Source organism: Harpegnathos saltator, unplaced genomic scaffold (assembly GCF_003227715.2).
Source record: "Harpegnathos saltator strain DR-91 unplaced genomic scaffold, Hsal_v8.6 scaffold74, whole genome shotgun sequence".
Lineage (NCBI taxonomy): Eukaryota > Metazoa > Arthropoda > Insecta > Hymenoptera > Formicidae > Harpegnathos > Harpegnathos saltator.
In genome coordinates, this window is record NW_020230582.1 from 878,984 (window position 1) to 899,375 (window position 20,392).

At 35.5% G+C, this 20,392-nt stretch overlaps 1 protein-coding gene across 1 annotated transcript in view; it reads left to right on the forward strand.

The window, feature by feature from the left end:
• Positions 1-20,392, forward strand: part of LOC105190270 (heparan sulfate 2-O-sulfotransferase pipe-like) — a 174,057-nt gene that overhangs the window by 32,619 nt on the left and 121,046 nt on the right. The window lies entirely within an intron of this gene.

The following is a 20,392-nucleotide window of genomic DNA, read 5'->3' on the forward strand; positions in this document are numbered from 1 at the left end:
GGTATAGAGAGAAGATGATTGCGCTGAATCTGCGAATTTGAAAGTTGTAATTACTTGAGTAATGAATGTTGAAAATTCTCCAGGTATTTCAACTTGCTTTTGGAGTTGGGATAATATAAAAGATTCGAAGTCTGTTCGAATGTACGATATGACTGTTTTTCTTCAGTTTGATTTTGATATTGTTTCTATTTACTATTTCTAATACTTCGTGCGGTCCCGTATATTGATCTCCAAATTTTCCAGGTTTAGGTCCTTTTAACAAAAATTCCTGATCTCCAGATTTAAATATCTGGGGATTAATTTTTTTTCGTAATGTTACGTCTTGCGGACTCCGCGTACTCTAAATACGTTATCAAGTAAGGCAAATTAAATTTTATATTATACAACCAAATGTTCATGTTCCGCGACCCTCCGAGCACAGTGACGTCACACACAGATCTCTCTTTTTTTCTCTCTGTTTTAATCACCGGAGTTTCACTATTTCTGTCAGAAAAATCCGCTGAGTTATTTTAGCCAGATGTTTTCCTCTCCAAATAACCTTGAATAACTTCCCGTTTGGAGCAACAATATTCTTTGAAGACGGACCGACCAGACACTCTTTCATTCTGTCATATGACACTACTAGCCTTTGGTCTTTGGAAACTCATGCGTTTCTCATTACTTTTATTCATAAATTTTTATTGCGCGCAATCTCTGACTAAATCTAGCGAAACCTTGAAGCATTTTACTGCCATAGATACCCGATCCTTTACTATATTTTTCTCAGGCCTCCCTAAAACCCCACTTCCGAAAAGTTTTGCAACAAAATCCTATACCCATATTTGGACATAAACTTTAGAGCCCTGATACAACTTCCAAAACCCCACCCTCTCGACCGAGGTGACGTTTTGAGTAAAATAAAAAGGTTATGGCACTTCTACTTCTCCTCTCGACCGACCCGCAGCCAGGACAGAGTCTTCTCTTCAACACCCCTTCAGGGTCTCTTAATAACCAAGCCTACTAGTGGCTTAGACAGATCAAAGTTTCGCCAGTTGTTAATTATTCCGTGCAACGACCTCGTGTATTTTTGGACCATCGTGAGCAGTCCAGCGGAGACCAGCTTCCTATTCTTGGCGCAAAACTTGGGTCATCCATCCTCACCGACATGCAGCAATTACACTCTTCATTTACGACAACCAGTATTGATCCAGCAGTAAGTTATTTATATTTTCTTTTGCCAGAGTGACCCCTTTCTTTTTATTTTTTCTTCTTTCCTTCTCTCTCTTTTCTTTTCCTTTCCTTTTGCTTCCCTATTTCTGGCCCCCTTGGCATTCCTCCTTAATTGTGAAATCCGGTTTCAGTGGCCCAATCTAGTAAATCTCATACAGACGTATTTACCACGGAAATTTGCGCAAACCGCGAAGATTTTAGAATAGACTTAGTGACACAAGATCGTCCGAATTATGTGATCTGTCATAACCAACTCGACGTTGTAAGATCTGCACGTTCTCCTCTCCTGTTCCTTCCCATTTCTCTCCCCGGAACTCCTCCTATCTCTTACTTTCCAACATCTCTGAGTCCTACCGATGACCAATCTCCTTTAGGCTCTCCTTTACCTTGGAGCCCGTCTTCGACTCTCCGACTGGAGGCTTCCCCTCTGTCCTCACCTCTACGAGGTGGAACACGTGGTTTTCACGCGTTTTTGCTCCGTTGCTTCATTCCTATTCATTCTCCCTCTCCTTCGGAAGCATCAACATCGCGTTCTTCCCCCTTACCTCGTGCATCTCCGTCACTGGATCTTTCCATTTCGGAATATTGTTCCGAATAACCGAGAACCGTTGTTCTGAATATATGTATATGTACACATTTATAAATCTTACAAATTCTCTTTCGGTGTAAACTTCCGCTTAATCATCAATAAAACAAGTTATTTGTAATTGTAAGCCAATCACGTTTTCAACTAATTATTCTCAACAAAACATTCTCCCTTCCCTCAACTGTCGCTCACGGTCCTATCTCAGGTAAAGGGATTCAGTTCCTTGACCTAAAAAGGACCACCGACGTACGTCCGCGCCAGATAAAGGGGTCATTCCGATCCTTGATCTACACCGCAGACTTGCGAGTACGTCGGAGCTTGTGAAAACAAGCGTCAAGTTGCGTTCCTCCTCCAGGATGTAACAGTAACGAATTTTTTATTTTTCTTTAACTTCTACTAAATTATTATTTGCTCTTGTTTGAATTTGATGTAATCTAATAATAACTGTATCAGATAATCGTCGTCTTAATTTTGTCGTCTTCAAATAGTGGTTCGTTCGAAGGTATTCGTGCAGGTTTCCCGAAAACTAATTCGTATAGCATATGTTTAGTTCCTTTGTGTATGCTAGTATTATAATTTTGGATAGCTAAGTCTACCTAATTCGTCCCATACTTTTTCGTCGCTGGCGTATTGTTTCAGGTATTCTCCCAATGCGTGATGAGATCTTTCGAGTGAGGCCATTTGAGGATGAAAGGCGGTGGTGCGAAATTTTCGTATTCTCTAGTATCAGGCCAATTTTCTCATTAAATCACTAATGAAGTTTCTGCCTTAATCTGTTAGTACAGCCTTAGGAGATCCAAACATGGTGATAAATCTCTTCAGAAATTTGTCGGCTATTGTAGCGGCGGTTTGGTCAGGTAGCGGCACAGCTAGGCAGAATTTGCTTAATTGATCTTACATTATGAGTATATATTCGTTACCTGTTTTAGTACGAGGCAGCGGTCCTACGATGTCCATTGCTATTTTGTCGAATGTATATCCTGGGATGTCGGTAATTATCATGGGTTGTTTTATCTTCACTCGAACCAATTTCTTTAATTGGCATTGCAAGCATTATTGAATGTGTCGTCGGATTTCTTCCTTCATGTTTTCCCAGTAATAATTTTGGCGAATTCGGTTGTAGATCTTGGTTACTCCTCTATGTCCTCCCACTGGAGTGCAATGCTCTTGGAGTATAGCTTCTCGTATATTTTTTGGCGGGTATTTGATTAATCCCTTACAAATGATTATTCCTACGTTGGAGCCTTAAAATGCAGTCTGAAATTTTGTTTTAATGTCATTCCATGGTACATTTAATATGTGTTTATTTATAGCGATACTGATGCTCGCGAGATTCAGTTTTTCAGTTATTTTCCGTAAGTTGGTTGCTGCTTTACTTATGTTGGTTAATATCATCGTCGGTCCTTCGGTCAGATCTTCATTGATGGAGAGAATGATGTGATATCGTTTGGTTTTCTTTATTAATTTAGGTACGCTAATCGATAAGTCTGCCGATTTTGGTATTTTTTGTCTCTCAAATAATTTTTTAGCACAAGCATCAATAGGATTCCCTGAGGTATCTGTAAAATATAGCAAATTATCTTTGCGTAAAAAATGGGCATCTCTAGACTCAATTAAATTTTTCCTTTTGGTTTGGAGGTCAGTGTCCTGCGAATTCTTTATAATAGTCATTGGCGGTTCAGCGTCACTGTCATCGGTATCCTCAGATAAAGGCTTCGGCGGCCACCGCCGCTTTCTTGCTCTTATAAGTTCTTTATCTATAACCCCAGTTTTTTGTTAAGCTCGACTTCGGGTTAGCATAGGCCGAAAGGTTTCAGCGGACTTTTGTTCTAACTCCTTTTCTTCCATTCGTTCCGTAGACAAATCGGGTGCGTGCACTAGTACATCGGTTACTTGTAACTTGGAGGTTGAGCTAATTCTTCAGGCGAGAAAGGTATAGAGTCGGCGGAAAGGTTCTCAGTTTGGTTCGGATCTCCGAGCGGATATGTTTCATGCGAATTTTTCGTGTGTGGATTATTTGTTTGTTCGTGCCGTGTGTCTACGATGCTTGGCTTCTTTGTTTGTGATTGGTTATCGAGTGGTTATTGGTTTCGTGTGTTTCCCCCTTCGTCAAAGTCTTCAATTCTAATGTGATATCTGATAAATACGTCATATTAATATCGTCCTCGTCTGATTCTTCAGGATTATCATCCTCTTCTAAAAGGCGTCTGATGGCTGCGGCATCTTGTGGATTATTCGGATTAAATTTACTTCTAGTGTTAATTACTTTGCAGTCCGTTAGAGGTGAGTCTATTCAGTGAGATTTCTCGATAAGGCGTCTGCGTTTACATTTGTCTTTCCAGTTTTATAAACTATTTCGTAATCGTATTCGGCTAATTCTAGTCTCCATCGAAGTATTCGCATTTTCGCATCCTGAGCATTTTTTAACCACATCAATGCTTTATGGTCCGTTACAAATGTGAATTTTCTCCCGTATAAATATGGTCTAAAATGTTTAACACAGTATATAATTGCTAAGGCTTCTTTTTCATAAATGTCTTATTTTACTTCATAATAGCTCAGGGTACGAGATGTGTAAACTATTGGTCGATCTGCGTTGACTTTCCCTTGTGACAATATTCCTCCTACCGCGAAGTCCGAAGCATCGGTGGTTAAAATAAATGGTTGTGAGAAATCTGGATATTGCAGCACCGGTTCTTTACATAATTCATTTTTTAATATTTCAAATGACTGTTGTTGCGCATCGTTCCATTTAAAAGGTACTTCTAATTTTAATAATTGCATTAAAGGACGAGCTAATTTAGAAAATTCTGGTATAAATCTCCTGTAATATCCAGCTAATCCCAAAAACTGTTTTATATTCTTAAGTGTTTTAGGCGTTGGAAATTCGCGTAAGGCTTCTAATTTTCTTTGATCCGGTTTAACACCTTCACTACTAATTGTAAGGTCCCAAATAATTGACTTCCTTGCATAAAAAGCGACATTTATCTATCTGTAATTTTAAGTTGGTCTCTTTCAGCTTTTGCATAAGTTTTTTAAATTTGAATTCATGTTCTATTAAAGAAGATGCGTATAGCACGATATCATTCAGATAAACAAATACTTCTCGTCCTTGAATTCCAGCTAAAACTATATCCATTAATCGTTGAAATGTAGCGGGAGCGTTTTTTAATCCGAAAGGCATGCGAGTAAACTCATAATGTCCGAATGGCGTAGTAAAAGCCGTCTTGTGGATATCGCGCGGATCCATTTCTATTTGATGAAATCCTGAAGCTAAGTCAAATAGCGAAAAATATTGTGCACCGCCGAGTTGACCAAGGATGTCAATTATGTTCGGTAATGGGTACGCGTCTCCGATAGTTTTGTCGTTAAGCATGCGAAAATCCAACACCATACGCCATCGCTTATTGCCTTCTGAATCCTCCTTTTTAGGCACTATCCAGACGGGAGTATTATACGGCGAATGTGAGTGTCGTACAATACCACCATCCAGTAATTCTTATACTTGTAGATTTATTTCCTTCTTATGAATTTGAGGAAATCTATATTGTTTTGTGTTTATTGGATAATCGTCGGTTGTCGGTATGCGATGTCGCAGTACGTGGGTTGCGGTTAATTGTTCACCCGGTAAATGAAAGCATTCTTGATATTGTTTTATTAATGCGATTATACTATTAGCTTCAAGTGCGTCTAAACGATTTAAAGCAATTAGATCCAATAGTTTGTTTACTTTATTTTCGTCATAGACAGTTATTGAATTTATTTGTAAGACGTTCAATCGAGGAGTTGAGTCATTTAAGCAGATAGTAATCGTGTCTGTGACAGTGTCAGGTAGGTTCTTTTCGTCTGACCGTCTGGTCACATTCGTGTCGTGTCTGTCGGTAAGAGGTACCATAGCTGTAATTAAGTGATTATTGGTTTCTGAATTAAGAAGACTTGGAAATGAAATATCATTTTCATTAGAAGAATGATTATAGCTTTGACTGTGTATGTTATTTATATTATTTGATCGCAAGGGACCATTGAAATTTAGGAGATCAATCTTTGACACGCACTCGATATTTTCTATAAAATTTTCAATCTCTAGTACAGAATTCTCGTCATCCTTTAATTTTTTGCGTATTGATATTTTCATAGGAAGCGTTGAATATTCCCTCTTGAGTTTCATTAAATTTTGTACTTATCGTTTCAGTTACATTTGAGAAATTATATTCTGGATAATGCGATTGTATTTTATCGTGTGACTCTTCTTCAATGTTATATATACTTTCATTAGTTTTTAGAATATTTTCTTTAGAGTTATTATATTTTTCAAGAGATTTTCTTCCTGGTTACCCACTTTCTCCCTTGGATGAGGAATTTGGAAATTGTCCCCTTGGCTGGGAGGATCGTGGTTTGGATAGGAGAATTGAGAATTTTCCCTTGAAATCTTATCTATGCCTTTACCTAATCCTACAAGAAGAGTCAATTCGAACTTTTTATGTTGATTAATTTTTTCTTTTTGTTTGATAGGAGCATGAAAGGTCGCTCCTTGTTTGTTATTTTGAGTTTCCGTTATTAGACGGGAAAGTTGAGAGTCATCCCCTTTTCCAAAATTTCTTTCTTCAAAATTTCTTGATTCGATGGAGGTTGCGAGATTTTCCTCCGGTGAGTTAATATGTATATGATTGAGTGTGCTTTGACCGTCACATAATACTGCATTTCGTGATTCTCTTTCTTCGCGGTCAAGAATATGTTTTATATTATTATTTATAATTTTATTATTTTTAAATTTTTCACAATTGTTATCATTATCTTTATTTTTATTATTATCGCAATTGTTATTATTATCTTTGATATTTCCATCCTTAATATCGTTATCCTTCTCGTTATCCTTAAAAATCGCGGATCATATATTAATAGTTGGTATTAGAACTTCTATCTCAGTATTCAATGAATTAATTACGTTAGTGTAAGCCTTGCCGTCGATATTTTTTATTAATTAATAATTTTTTATTAATGGTTGGTTCTAGAAACTCATCGGAAATTACATGAAAATCGACAGGAATGCCGAAAATTACTCTGGTTATTTTCCCGATAGTATATACGGGTGAATTATTGATTCCGTTTAATTTTAATATATGTGTGGAATCTAAGTCTAAAGTTTCTGAAATGCGAGCTTCTTTAATAAGGCTTTATTAAGGTAATAAGGTTGAGTCCCGATCTCGTATCCAACATAAAAGTTTCAAAATAACTGTTTCCGTTTAGACTTAATTGAACTATAGGAACGCAGCTTTCTTTATTCAAATTAATCTTTACCGATCGAATTATTGGAGCTCGATTATTGTGTTCTCCGTTAGTGCAGTCATCACTGGGTGTCCCGATCCGTCGGCTCCCCGATTCGCGCCCGCCGTCGGGTACCCTTGAAAGTTTCCCTGATTCCTACGGTTCCTTTCAAGTCCTTTCAAGTCGTAATACGCAATTCTCTATTAAATGTCCTGTTGCCTTGTCTACAGTATCTACAGTAATCCGACGTATTCTCTGCAGTTCGATGATTCTGATTATTATTCGATGGCTGATCTTCGCGGCAATCACGGGCGATGTGACCCACGGATTTCCCACATACTTGACATGTTACTGGTTGCGATTGATTCTTAGCAATTTGTCTTTCGCGACATTGAGATGCTAAGTGTTCGCGTCTATTGCATCATTGGCATATTTATTCACTGTGCATGTTAATACAGTTGGAATTAACATAGCAATTTCGAGTAATGTGTCCCATTTTATTACAATTTCGACAAATCAAAGTATTTAAATTTGACGAGTTACTTCTGCATTCTCTAAAGCTATGACCAGGACGTTGGCAATTTTGACAAATGATATTTGGTTGATTACGATATAATAGACAATTTTGTGCGGAATGACCGGTTTTGAAACAGATTTGACACGAAATAATATTACTTTGAACTATTTTCACGGGATTACGAGTATTTGGGTCTCTAAATCGACATTTATCAGCACTATGTCCGCGTTTTTTACAAATTTGGCAAATTAAAACTTCGTTGCTTAAATTCGGTGTTGTTACGTTATGCCGAGATAATCGGCAATTGTCCTCGGTATGTCCGGTCTTTTGAGCAAAAATTCGTAGCAAGTGAAAAAACTGATGGGCTACGAATATTTTTAATTGCTCGTAATTTCTTTTCGATTTCTAACGCGTCTCGTATAATATGTTTGACATTTAAATTTCTAAAGACACGATGTTCAATTTCAGGTATTAATCTTCTAACAAAACTGTGGCATAATTGTTTTTCTAGTGAAGTTGTATACGCCGCATCGGTGGACCCGATGTTAGTGCGATAAGATTCTAAAATTCGTTTCCCAGTGGATTTTACTCAGTTTGCGATAACTGATTCATCGGTCCTTTGATGTATGCGTCCTAATTCATCTTGTAATTCGGGATAACTTTTAAATGATCCGAAAACGTTCTTTAAAACTTTCGTTAATTGGCTGACGAGCGAGAAATTTTGATCTTGCACTGCCTGGCGAGCTTCTGTTAAACGCGTGTAAAGCACTCTCGTTAAATATCTTTCTTCCTCGATCGGTATCATTGCCTTTGCTAGATTATATCCTTCTATAAAATGTTCTACTGGAATATTTTGTCCGTCGAAGAAAGGAACGGCGTAATGCAACGTATTATTACTCATTTTAATTAATTTCGATTTAATTTTTTCTGAAACTCCAAAGTTTTTTGTAAGAGGAGTCTCGCTTCCTGCCGCCGGTTCTTTACCGTTTAACGCCTCTGTTTCGCTTATCGATTCTATTTCTTTGCTAGTTGAAATTTCCAATTTTTCCGTCGGTGGTTTATCGCTCGACTCTACTGTGGATTCGGTAACAGCTAAGTGGAAAGAGTACAGAGATTCACCAAGAGAGCGGTATAAAGTAGGTTGTGCTTCGCTACGGTGCTCTATCAGTGATGTAGTCTATTCTAAACTTTTATCTATAATAGGACTGAAAGGGTTGTCAAAAGCTCGCAGCTTTAATCCAAATGCAGTCTCCGAAAGCGGACTATCGCTCAAAATTTTCCGAATTTCAGGAGTTGTGGGTTCAATTATGGGTAAGAGAGTAGATACAGGGGGAGCACTTGAAGACACAGAGGGTGCAAAAAGAACGTAAGGTGTCGATGCGTATTGCGGCTCAATCGTTTTAGACGTTGCCCGTATGGCCTGTTGGTATGCCTTATCAACCTCGGATTTATCTGAATTCGATCTCGTATTCATGCCCCTATTTCAACTATCGCTCATATCATCCCGAACGCGCTCCCAATTTTTATATGTTACGTCCTGGAGGAGAAACGTAACTTGACATTTGCTTTCACAAGCTCCGACGTACTCGCAAGTCTGCGGTGCAAATCAAGGATCTAAATGACTCCTTTATCTGGCGCGGACGTACGTCGGTGGACCTTTTTAGGTCAAGGAACTGAATCCCTTTACCTGAGATAGGACCGTGAGCGACAGTTGAGGGAAGGGAGAATTTTTGTTTTGAATAATTCGTTGGAAAACGTGATTGGCTTATAATTACAAATAATTTGTTGTATTGATGATTAAGTGGAAGTTCACAATGAAAATTTGTAAGATTTTATAATGTGTACGTATATATACGTATATATATACATACATATATACGTATATATACGTACATATATATATATATATATATATATGTATATATATATATGTATAAACAATCGCGGTCTGAGTAAAATTCCGTGTTCGTTATGTCCGACTGTGATCGAGAAGATTGGGCCACTGACACCGGACCGGATTTCACAATTAAGGAGGAATGCCAAGGGGGGTAGAAAAAAAGGAAGAAAAAGGAAAGGAAAAGAAAAGGGAGAGAAGAAAAGAAGAAAAATGAAAAGAAAGAGGTCACTCAGGCAAAAGAAAGTATAAATAACTTACTGCTGGTTCTATGCTATTTGTCGAAAATGAAGAGTGTAATTGCTGCGTGTCGGTGAGGGCGGATGACCCAAGTTCTGCGCCAAGAATAAGAAGCTGGTTTCAGCTGGATTGCTCACAATGATCCAAAAATGTGCACGAGAGCGTTGTACAGAATAATTAACAACTGAAGAAACACTAATCTGTCTAAGCCACTAGTAGGTTAGATTGTTAAGAATCCTGAAGGGGTGCTGAAGAGAAGCTTCTGTTCTGGCTGCGGGTCGGTTGAGAAGTCTCTTGGTCTTTTGGCTTTTCTCAAAATGTCAGCTAGGTTGAGAGAGTGGGGTTTTAGGGAAATGTTTCGGAAATCTAATTTTTATGCCCAAATATGGTCATAGGACTGTGCTTCGAATGTTTTTTAGAGGTGGGGGTCAAAAGTTGCGTTGCAATGTCTTTAAGATAATGTTATAGGAGATAGGATGCATACGGCAATAAAAGGATTTCGAGAGTCTCTTTGTTCTTAGAAAAAAAAAACGCGGCAGCAATCTTAAGAAGGAAATATCGATATTTTTAAGAAGGATGTCGCGATATTGTTAACATTGACTAAGCGCATGGGAAACAAGATCGGAATTGGTTCAAGGATTGTTAATATTTCCGGAGCATCGAAACTTCCAGAGATCGCGTCGTGTGATAACATGCCTGAGCGCATCCGGCCATATAATAAGTAATAACAAATTCAATTTTCCTTATTTATAAAAGAAATCTAGAATGCGCAGAGTCCGCAGGACGTAACATTAGTATTTATATGCGGAATGTGTAATTATAAAACATTTCAATATATAACAACAATAACAATAATAATAATAATTTCATATACAACAATAGTTATATGTTACCACTTTATTTTGTCATATTATTTTATCTTTATTATATTTTGTCTTTATAAGGATAATTGGATTTGGTATAAAATATTTCATTTGGTAGAATCACATTTTTTAGATTATAAAAATTGGTAAGTAGTTCTCAAAATAAATTCAACTACTTGTCATTATATACATCGTATTGCATTTATATTCAATAATTATAAGAGTTAAAATGACATATTAAGTTGTTCGGAAAGTTTGTTTCAAATTTTCTATATAAATTCAGAGCACAATATTTTTACACAAAGAGAACTTTATTGAAGCTAATATGTACTGTTTTGTTCAACAACTTTAGTTCATCTTTTAGGAAGTTGCATGCTGCCTTTGTTCCAAAATGAAGGTTTTTTACTAGCGAAGAATTAATAGAGATGACTTTTGAGAACTTCCAAAAATTCGAATCGAATTTCTTGTCCTGAAAAAAAGTTTTCAAAAAGAGAAATAAGTAGTAGTCAGATGAAGCAAAGTCGGGAGAATATGGAAGATGAGAAAGAACATCCTGAAATCTGACAGCTTCCTACGGATAGATATTACGACGTGAAGTCCAGCATTATCATGGTGGAAGACAACTCCACGTCTGTTGGCGTTCAAGGTGCTTCCATGCTGCCATGATGGCAGCTTTCAGTTCGTTCATCTAAAGGCAATACTTCGACGCGTTGATAGTTTCGTTCGGCTGAAGAAGCTCACAATATCTAAAGTCCCACTAAATGCTCAGAAAAACCTTTTTCGGGTCAAACCCCGGCTTGACCACTGTTTGCGTAGACGTGCCGCTAATTCTCCACTATTTCTTGCAGTTAACATTATTGCATAGGATCCAACTTTCATCGCCTGTTACGATCTTCTTCAAAAATGGTTCCTTTTAATGTCGTTAAAGCAGCATATCACAGATATTTACACCATTTCGTTAGCTGCCATTTCGTTAGCACCCAGACATTCAGTCGAGTTGAGAATTCCAGCTTCTTCATGTAGTCATGCACTATAAAGACAGACTTGTGCAAAATGTCGACGAGTTTTCTTCCATCACTTGCAGATTTTCGCGCATCAAGTTCTCCAGAAACGTTTCATCAAAGGCTGGCCAGAGCGAACTTGATCTTTCGCGTTGAAATTGCCAGCTTTGAATCTTCGATACTACTTCCAAAATGTCTGGTGAGTAACGCAAGCATCTCCACATAAAGAGAATATCTCATTTAGAGTCTGCGAAACCGTGAAGCTACGCTTGAAGCAATACAGCATCACATAGCGAAAGTGGATTTTTTGGTTTTTCAAACTGATTTCTAACGAAATGGTTGCACTTAGGGAGATCTGCGAAGTTTCTTTGGTGAGCTCATAGATTCGAGAAAGTTTGTTGACAAGCACAAAACCGTCTGAAGCGCCGTCGCTCTCACTGATTACATATAAATGCGGAGCGCATGAAATTTGAAACAAACCTAATATTTTACGAGGATTGTTTGATAAATTTCAAGTCTAACAATGAAGCACTTATATTTTTGGGCAAAATTGGTTTTATTTTTCAATATAGTCTCCTTTTAGCTCGATACACTTTGTCCATATTTTTTCTAGTCCTTCTATTCCATCAGCAAAGTAAGTTGGGTCAAACCCTGCGAAATATTCGTTTATGGTAGCAATCACTTCCTCACTGTTTGTGAATTTTTTTCCTCCTAACCATTTCTTTATGTCCGGAAATAAACAAAAATTCGCAAGGAACTAGATTAGGCGAATAAAGAGAGAATGGGATCAATTCGTAGCATAATTCATGAAGTTTGACCATGACGATTGTAAATGTGTGAGCTAGTACTTTGTCCTGAAAAAATACTTTTTTTTTTCATTTTTTTGTAATTTCTTCATTTGAACGTTCTAATAATGATATACATAATATGCGCCAATAATAGTTTCTTTTTCCTGAAGATAATCGATGAGTAATATGCCATAGCTATCCCAAAGAAACGGTCGCCATAATTTTTCCGTTTAAATGAAACATCTTACCTCAAAGCAGGTTCGCCTGGTGAAGTTCACTGCTTTGACTATATTCCTTGCTTTCAGGTAACGATAAATTTATATTTCGTCAACAGTCACGAATCAACATAAAAAAAATCCTTTGTTTTTCGCTTGAACCGGTCCAAATACTTCTTTGAAATGTTGTGTCGAATGCATTTTTGATCCAATGTTAACAAAGGCGGCTTTTTTATATTCAAATCTTCATGGAATATTTTGAACGTTCAGAAGATGCCTGCAGCATCTACTATCTCTCTTACGTTCAGTCTTTGATCACCCAGTACGATTTAATGCACTTTGTCGACCATTTCCTCAGTTGTTACAGTTTTTAGGCGACCTGGATGCTCATCAAATACATTTGTACGACCAAAGTCGGCAACTCTAACTTTTATCATTGAAAATGAAGGAGCAGAGTCACCGTAAACAGAATCCAACTCGGTTTTGATTTCCGTTGGAGTTTCCTCTTTTAGATTCAAATATTTAATTATGGAACGATTTTTCTACCGTTGAAAAATATATTGACATGCGTACTACAATTGACTGTCAAAACAAAACTAAGCGTCGCATGTGACTGAATATTTGGAACTTATTAAAAAAATATTTAGCACTTATTAAAAAAATATAATTTCCACAAAGATATAACTTTCATCTTACAACAAATTTCGACCAGTAATCTTTATGTTCAGGCTCGGAAACTTACCAAACCCCCACGTATATTTAAATGTATAATTAATATAAAAGTAATATAATTTTGAAGTATAAAACTTAAAAAATGAAAAAATTTTATATAATGATCATGACATTTATTGAATATATTATTGTTTATGTATTCTATATTATCAAAGACATTTTATATGTCAAATATGTCAAATTCAACAAACAAGTGATATTAATTTTCCTCTGTAATAGTTGGTATTTATTATATCAACACGTTTCACATTTTACATACATAGGTTGCTGCAAAAGTTACGAAAAAATATGGGAAAAAATACAGAAAAATTTGTACAGATGGCTTTATTGTTTTTCAGAATATTCTTTTTTAACATTTACGCATTTTTGCATAACTCAAATCAGTTTTTAAAACACTTTTTTCATTTATTTTTTATTTATTAAAGTGAAGTATAGTCAAAATATGCGATTTATATGCTTTGATAGCTTCTTCAGACATTGTAAAACACTGACCACGCATTTTATTCTTTATTATAGCAAACAGGAAGAAGTCATTAGATGATAAATCAGGATTATAAAGATAATGAGACATTAATTCGATATTTTGATGCTTCAAATAATCGACTGTTTCAGCTGCTGTGTGAGAACTTTCGTTGCATCATGATGCAGCATGGTTCGTCTTCTCGCGTTGTTTTTTTTTAATTTCACCGATGACTTCTGGCAAACAAACTGTCATGTACCAAACAGCATTAACTGTTCTTGGATCTTCTAAAGCCACAGTAGCAATATGACCAGTAAAACCTAAGAATGAAGCGATCATTTTTTTCGAAACACTTCGAGAACGAACAACTTTTATTGGTTTCAGTTCACTTTGAAAGACCCAAGCCGATTGGCGTTTAGTTTCAGGCTTATATGAATAAATCCAAGTTTCGTTTCCAATATTTAACTTATGATATCTCGCTAACTGTTTGTCGGGATAAAAAATGGTACTAGACTTTTCTATTCTACTTGGTCTCAAGAATATATTGTTACAATAGCGCCCTGACTTTTGTTAATTTGTTGATTTTGAGATTTCGAAAGATCGATAAATTAACAAAAAATAGAGCATTATTGTACCAATATATTCTTGAGACGAAGTGCAATCGAAAAGTCTAGTACCATTTTTTATCCCGACAAACAGTTAGCGAGATATCGTAAGTTAAATATTGAAATAATTATTAAGTTATCCTTAAATATCTCAAAAAATATTAGGCGAGTAAAAAAATATTTCAAAAGTTATTCAAATTAATTGGTGAAAAAAGGCGGTGTAATAAAAAATTCGAATTTCCATTTAAGATTTTTATGTCAACCTTGATAACGTTTCCCAAGGTCAAACAATTATCAATATCTGATAGCTTTTTTAAGCCCTACAACTTTTGTTCCAAACATTGTTTTAAACAATCATTATTTTTTGAAATAATTAGCCATTCTGGAACTTTTGGCAGACCCTGTATATTTGTTTCATGTCGATGTTTAACGATGACTTAATCTCATAGTATGTCATATGCCGATTCATCTCTATCATATCGTGAACAGCAATGTTTTCCGGAGCGACAGCAGTTGGCGGACGACCTTCATGAAAATCCTTACTAAGCTACTACGTCCACTTTTGAACTCTTAAAACCAGCGATAAATTGTTGTTTTTGATAATATTTCATCAGCAAAAGCCGCAACAAGCCGTTCTACATACTGTTGTTAAGTTAAGTTAAGAGTACGAGTTTCTCCGAAAATCGTAGAAAATCATCACACGAAAATGTTCTCGGTTTAAACCTATTTTTTCCACTGTTTATCAACATTGACACACTATAAAAACGAAACAATTGACATTTCTTTATTTAGTCAATGCCCTCTAGCATGAGAATTGTCAAATTTTATGAAAATAGCGTTGCCAGTAAGCTACACTAGAAATTTTACATTCCCGAAACTTTTGTAGCAACCAACGTATAAGATAGAGAAATCGCTTTCTTTTATTTTTTATTTGCAACAAATAACTACCTTCAAAAAATATAAAATTAAAATTTTATTGATTTTAGATGCATTAATCTTATATAAAATTCGTTGCAAAATCTTGTTTTATTTCGATCAATTTTGTGTTAATATTAAACTTTGTATTAATACTAAAAATGATACTTCTTTTATTCTTTGATATATAATATTTGCATGTTGTGTTGAATAATTATGTTAAATTAACATTAACATCAGAATGTAGCGTTTCAGTTTACTCATACATTGAATTTAACACAAGCTTTTTATTATGCTGGATGACACTACGCAACAGACACTTGTAAAAAGTCAAAAGCTTCTACAAGAAGCATAATTAAAAAAATAAGACGTCCTGCAGAGGTTATTTAGGAATATGTGTTATCTGGATAGTTACAGTCATATAAATCATACAAAACCATACAAAATCATACAAAAATCTCCATACAAAATTAACAGACATTATACGATAATTGAATCGTAAAGCGATACTTTCGAAACCGTCATTTATTCGATGACTGACAGATATCACTCGAATATATTGCGGCCGCATTTTATCTTCCATATACTCATTGGCGTACAATCCACGGAAGTGCAGTGTCACGTGTGAAAGCCATAAGCGCGTAAAGCCATAAACATTATGCAATTTTGAACCCAACATACATATATCATTAGGAAGATTACATTTATACGACGTCATTTGAGAGATGCTAAACTTCTGTTAAGCATTTGAATCAGGGGTTAATAACCTTTTAACACTCGCAAACCGTACTCGACTTTTAGTTTTAATAAGGGGCCCGTGAGATATAAAGAAAATCATAAAGATAAGAGCAAGGTAAAATGTAACGAGGTAGTGCTGTTAATTCACGCATTAAAATTTTTATTTGGAAAGTTCAAGGAGATGTTACGAACAGACGATGTTCTGACAGGCAAACAACGTAAAATCAACAAAACATGATTAAATAATATTTTCTTTTTTCTTTTTTTTATCACGATATTGTATTGTATTGTGAAATATTTTCCTTACTGGTTAGATATTTCAAATGTTAAGGCATATTCTCCAGTAAATTGTATTTTCCGATTCCCATACGATAATAAGAAACCTAAGCAACGGTTCGATGACAATGCAGTCATCTTCCAAGCTGTGATTATTCTAAGAATTGGGTAATCACAGTGAGAAGGAGAAATAATAGAAATAACAAGAACGGAACACGCTGAGCTAAGCGCGAACAATCTTAAAGGATAGACATATCGATTATGCGACTATATCGTATATGCAACGGAATAATTTAATTATCTTGATTATATATTAGGATTTTTATATATTAGGATAATTTTTTATCCTATATTAGGATAATTTAGATTATATAATAGGATAATTTTTATCACATAATAAACATTATATATTTAATGGCAGGAATTAATTTTATGTATTGTAATTCGCGCGTGTGCGTGGCTACATGCGTGTCTACAAGCATGCATGCGTGCGTGCTTGTAGACACGCTGTGGATACGTGCTAGTGTATATAGGCGTCGCATCTTATTAAAATTAATTTACAAGTTTGTTAATTGAATTAAATCATTAAAAAAAAAATAAAATATATTTATGTTCCATTGCTAACATAAGATATAATTTTACTTTTTTAAGTGAGAGAGCATCTTTTTCTCTCCTTCCCCTATAATTTCTTTATGTATTGAAAAGGAATGTTACTTAATATGACAGTGAAAAAGAATATTTAATATTGAATAGTTTTTAATGCATAATAAAACACGATATCTACTTTTGAGATATATTATTGGCTAATATTATTAAATATTTAAAAAATAAAAGTTAATGAAAACATATTTAAAACCAACTTAGATGTTGGAAATAATAATGAACATTAACGTTTTTAATATTGTCGTGAAATTAATGGAATTTTATTTTATTTATACGAGGGCAGTCTGAAAACTTCTCGGCCTGACACATAGATGGCATTAGAAACTGTCAAACTATAATTATATTAGAAAGTGGCATCCCTAATATAAACCCATGTAAAATTTTATTTCGCTCTGTCAAGTCATTCGAGTAGTAGCACCAGTTTAATATTGACGTGCCATTGTCTTTTTAAAAATGGAAAAATTGAATATCGTGCAGTGATTAAATCCTTTGTTTTGGATGGTTTAAGACCCACAAAAATTCATCCGAAATTGTTAAAAGTGTATAAGGATGCATCACCTTCACTTTCCACTGTAAAAAAATAGGTTACTCTTTTTAAATCTGATCGTATAAGCCTCGAAGATGATCCACGTGAAGGTCGTCCAAAAACTGTTACACCACAAAACTTTCAACAAGTCCATGATATGGTGTTAGATGATCAACGAGTCAAAATGCATGAAATAGCTGAGGTCATAGGCATTTCAAAAGAACGAATTGGAAATATTTTGCATGAAGAATTACATATGAAAAAGCTTTGTGCAAGATAGATGCCGCATTTGCTAACAATTAACCAAAAACGCATTCGAATGCGTATTTCTCAAGCATGTTTGAATCGTTTTAAGCAAAATAAAATGGATTTCAAACATCGTTTCATAATTGTTGATGAAACTTGGATCCACCACTATACACCAGAGTGAAAAGAACAATCGAAACAATGGGTTGAAGCCAGTGGAAGTGCACCAAAGAAGGCAAAGACGGTTTCATCAGCAGGAAAGGTTATGGCCACAAGTTTTTGGGATTTGGGACAAAGGTGTTTTGTTGATCGATTATCTTCAGAAAGGTAAAACAATTAACTCTGAATGCTAATTAAACCTTTTGGATCTACTGGGTGCAAAAATTCGAAAAGACCTGCTTTAAAGAAGAAAATAATCGTTTTCCATCAAGACAATGCACGTGTTCACACAAGTGTTTTGACAATAGCAAAATTTAACGAATTAAAGTACAAATTGCTTGAACAGCCAGCGTATTCACCAGATTTGGCTCCCTCTGACTATTATCTGTTTCCAAACCTGAAAAAATTCCTGGCTGGAAAGCGTTTTACATCAAATGACGAGGCTATTGCAGCCGTGGATGGATATTTTGCAGACCTTCCAGAATCACACTTTAATAATGGTATTGAATTACTGGAAAAACGTTGGAATAAATGTATTGAAGTTTCAGGAGATTATACTGGAAAATAAAACATATTTCACGGCAAAAAAATTTTCTTTCATTGTTAGGCCGAGAAATTTTCAGACTGCCTACGTTTTTACCGCCTAAGTTGAATTTGTTCATGTAAATATATACTTATAATATCTATATATTTAGATATATATTTAGATATATATTTAGATATATATTTAGATATATATTTAGATATTATAATCATTTATCTATATACATACATTCTATTACATCTTTAGATCTAGATATTATAATTACATATCTATATAATTACAATTTTATATATTTACATATATTGAGAACATGAATAAGTTCTCGCTGTTTTTTCGTGAAAATGGATGCTTTATTTAAAAAAATTAGTAAAGAACATGTCATTGAAAGTATTGTCCATCGCTAGCCACTTTCTCCCATCTTTCTGGCAGCATACGAATACCATGTCGAAAGAACGACTCATCTTTTGAGATTATCCACGAATCGACCCATTTTTTGGCATCTTCATAAGAATGGAAGTGCTGCTTAGCCAGGCCATGAGTCATCAATCGGAACAAGTGGTAATCGAAAGGAGCAATGTCCAGTGAATATGACGGATGGGGTAGGACTTCCCATTTGAGCGTTTCCAAGTAGGTTTTGACCGATTTTGCAACATGTGGCAGAGCGTTGTCATGCTGCAAAATTACTTTGTCGTGTCTCCCCTCGTATTGCGGCCGTTTTTCCTTCAATGTTCGGCTCAAACGCATCAATTGTAGTCGATAGCGATCTCCCGTGATGGTTTCGTTAGGTTTGAAGAGCTCCTAATATACTACACCCAGCTGATCCTACCAAATACAGAGCATGAGCTTGGAACCATGGATATTCGGCTTTACCGTCGATATTGATGTATGGCTGGGCTTACCCCACAATTTTCTACGCTTCGGGTTATCGTAGTGTATCCACTTTTCATCGCCAGTCATGATACGATGCAAAAAACCTTTCTTTTTCTGCCGTTGGAGCAGCTGTTCCCACGTAAAAAAACGCCGTTCGACATCTCCCGGCTTCAATTCGTACGGCACCCAATTTTCTTGCTTTTGAATCATTCCTAATACTTTCAAACGTTTGGCAACTGTTGTGTGATCAACTCCTAATGATTCTGCAAGTTCATGTTGCGTCTGACATGGGTCTTCATCGAGTAATATTTCCAATTCTTCGTCTTCAAACTTTTTCGGTGCGCCAGAGCGTTCTTTATCTTCAACATCAAAATCATTATTTTTAAAGCGTCTAAACAGATCTCTGCATGTTGTTTTCGACAGAGCATGGTCGCCGTAAGTCTCCACAAGAATTCTATGTGCTTCAGCTGCATATTTTTTTTTGAAAAAAGTAATGCAGTAAAATTCCCCGCAAATACTCTTTTTTTGGCACGAAATTCAACATGTTTAACGCTATGAAAAAATATGTTGTTTACGCTTCGGCGGAATAACATATACTGTCACTTCGCTAAGCCTAATGGTGGAGCTTCACAATGAAGTTGGCTGTAGTATTGCCCGATACAAAAAGGCTAAGATAACACCATCTGTCGGGAAACAGCGAAAACTTATTCAAGTCCCCAATATAATTTTCATGTCAATTAATTTGGGAAATTTCAATCGGATTCAAAATGATGAAAAGTGCTTTACACTTACGTATATGTTCCGGTTGCAGATTAAATTTTAAACAGAATAAATGACATTACACAATATACAACGTTATACAATATACACGATATTCCATAATTTACATACATTATACGTATATAATAGAATTATTTCTCAATAAGGATTTGATATTTTCCTCTTACAATGACAATCAGAACGTCGTTAGTTTCCAAAGTGCAAACGATCGAAATATAGAATTTTTCGCAGCAAAGTTTCGAGTAAATGGATAACAAAGTTTTCTTTCATCAATTTTAATCGGACTTGTTTCACAATGAA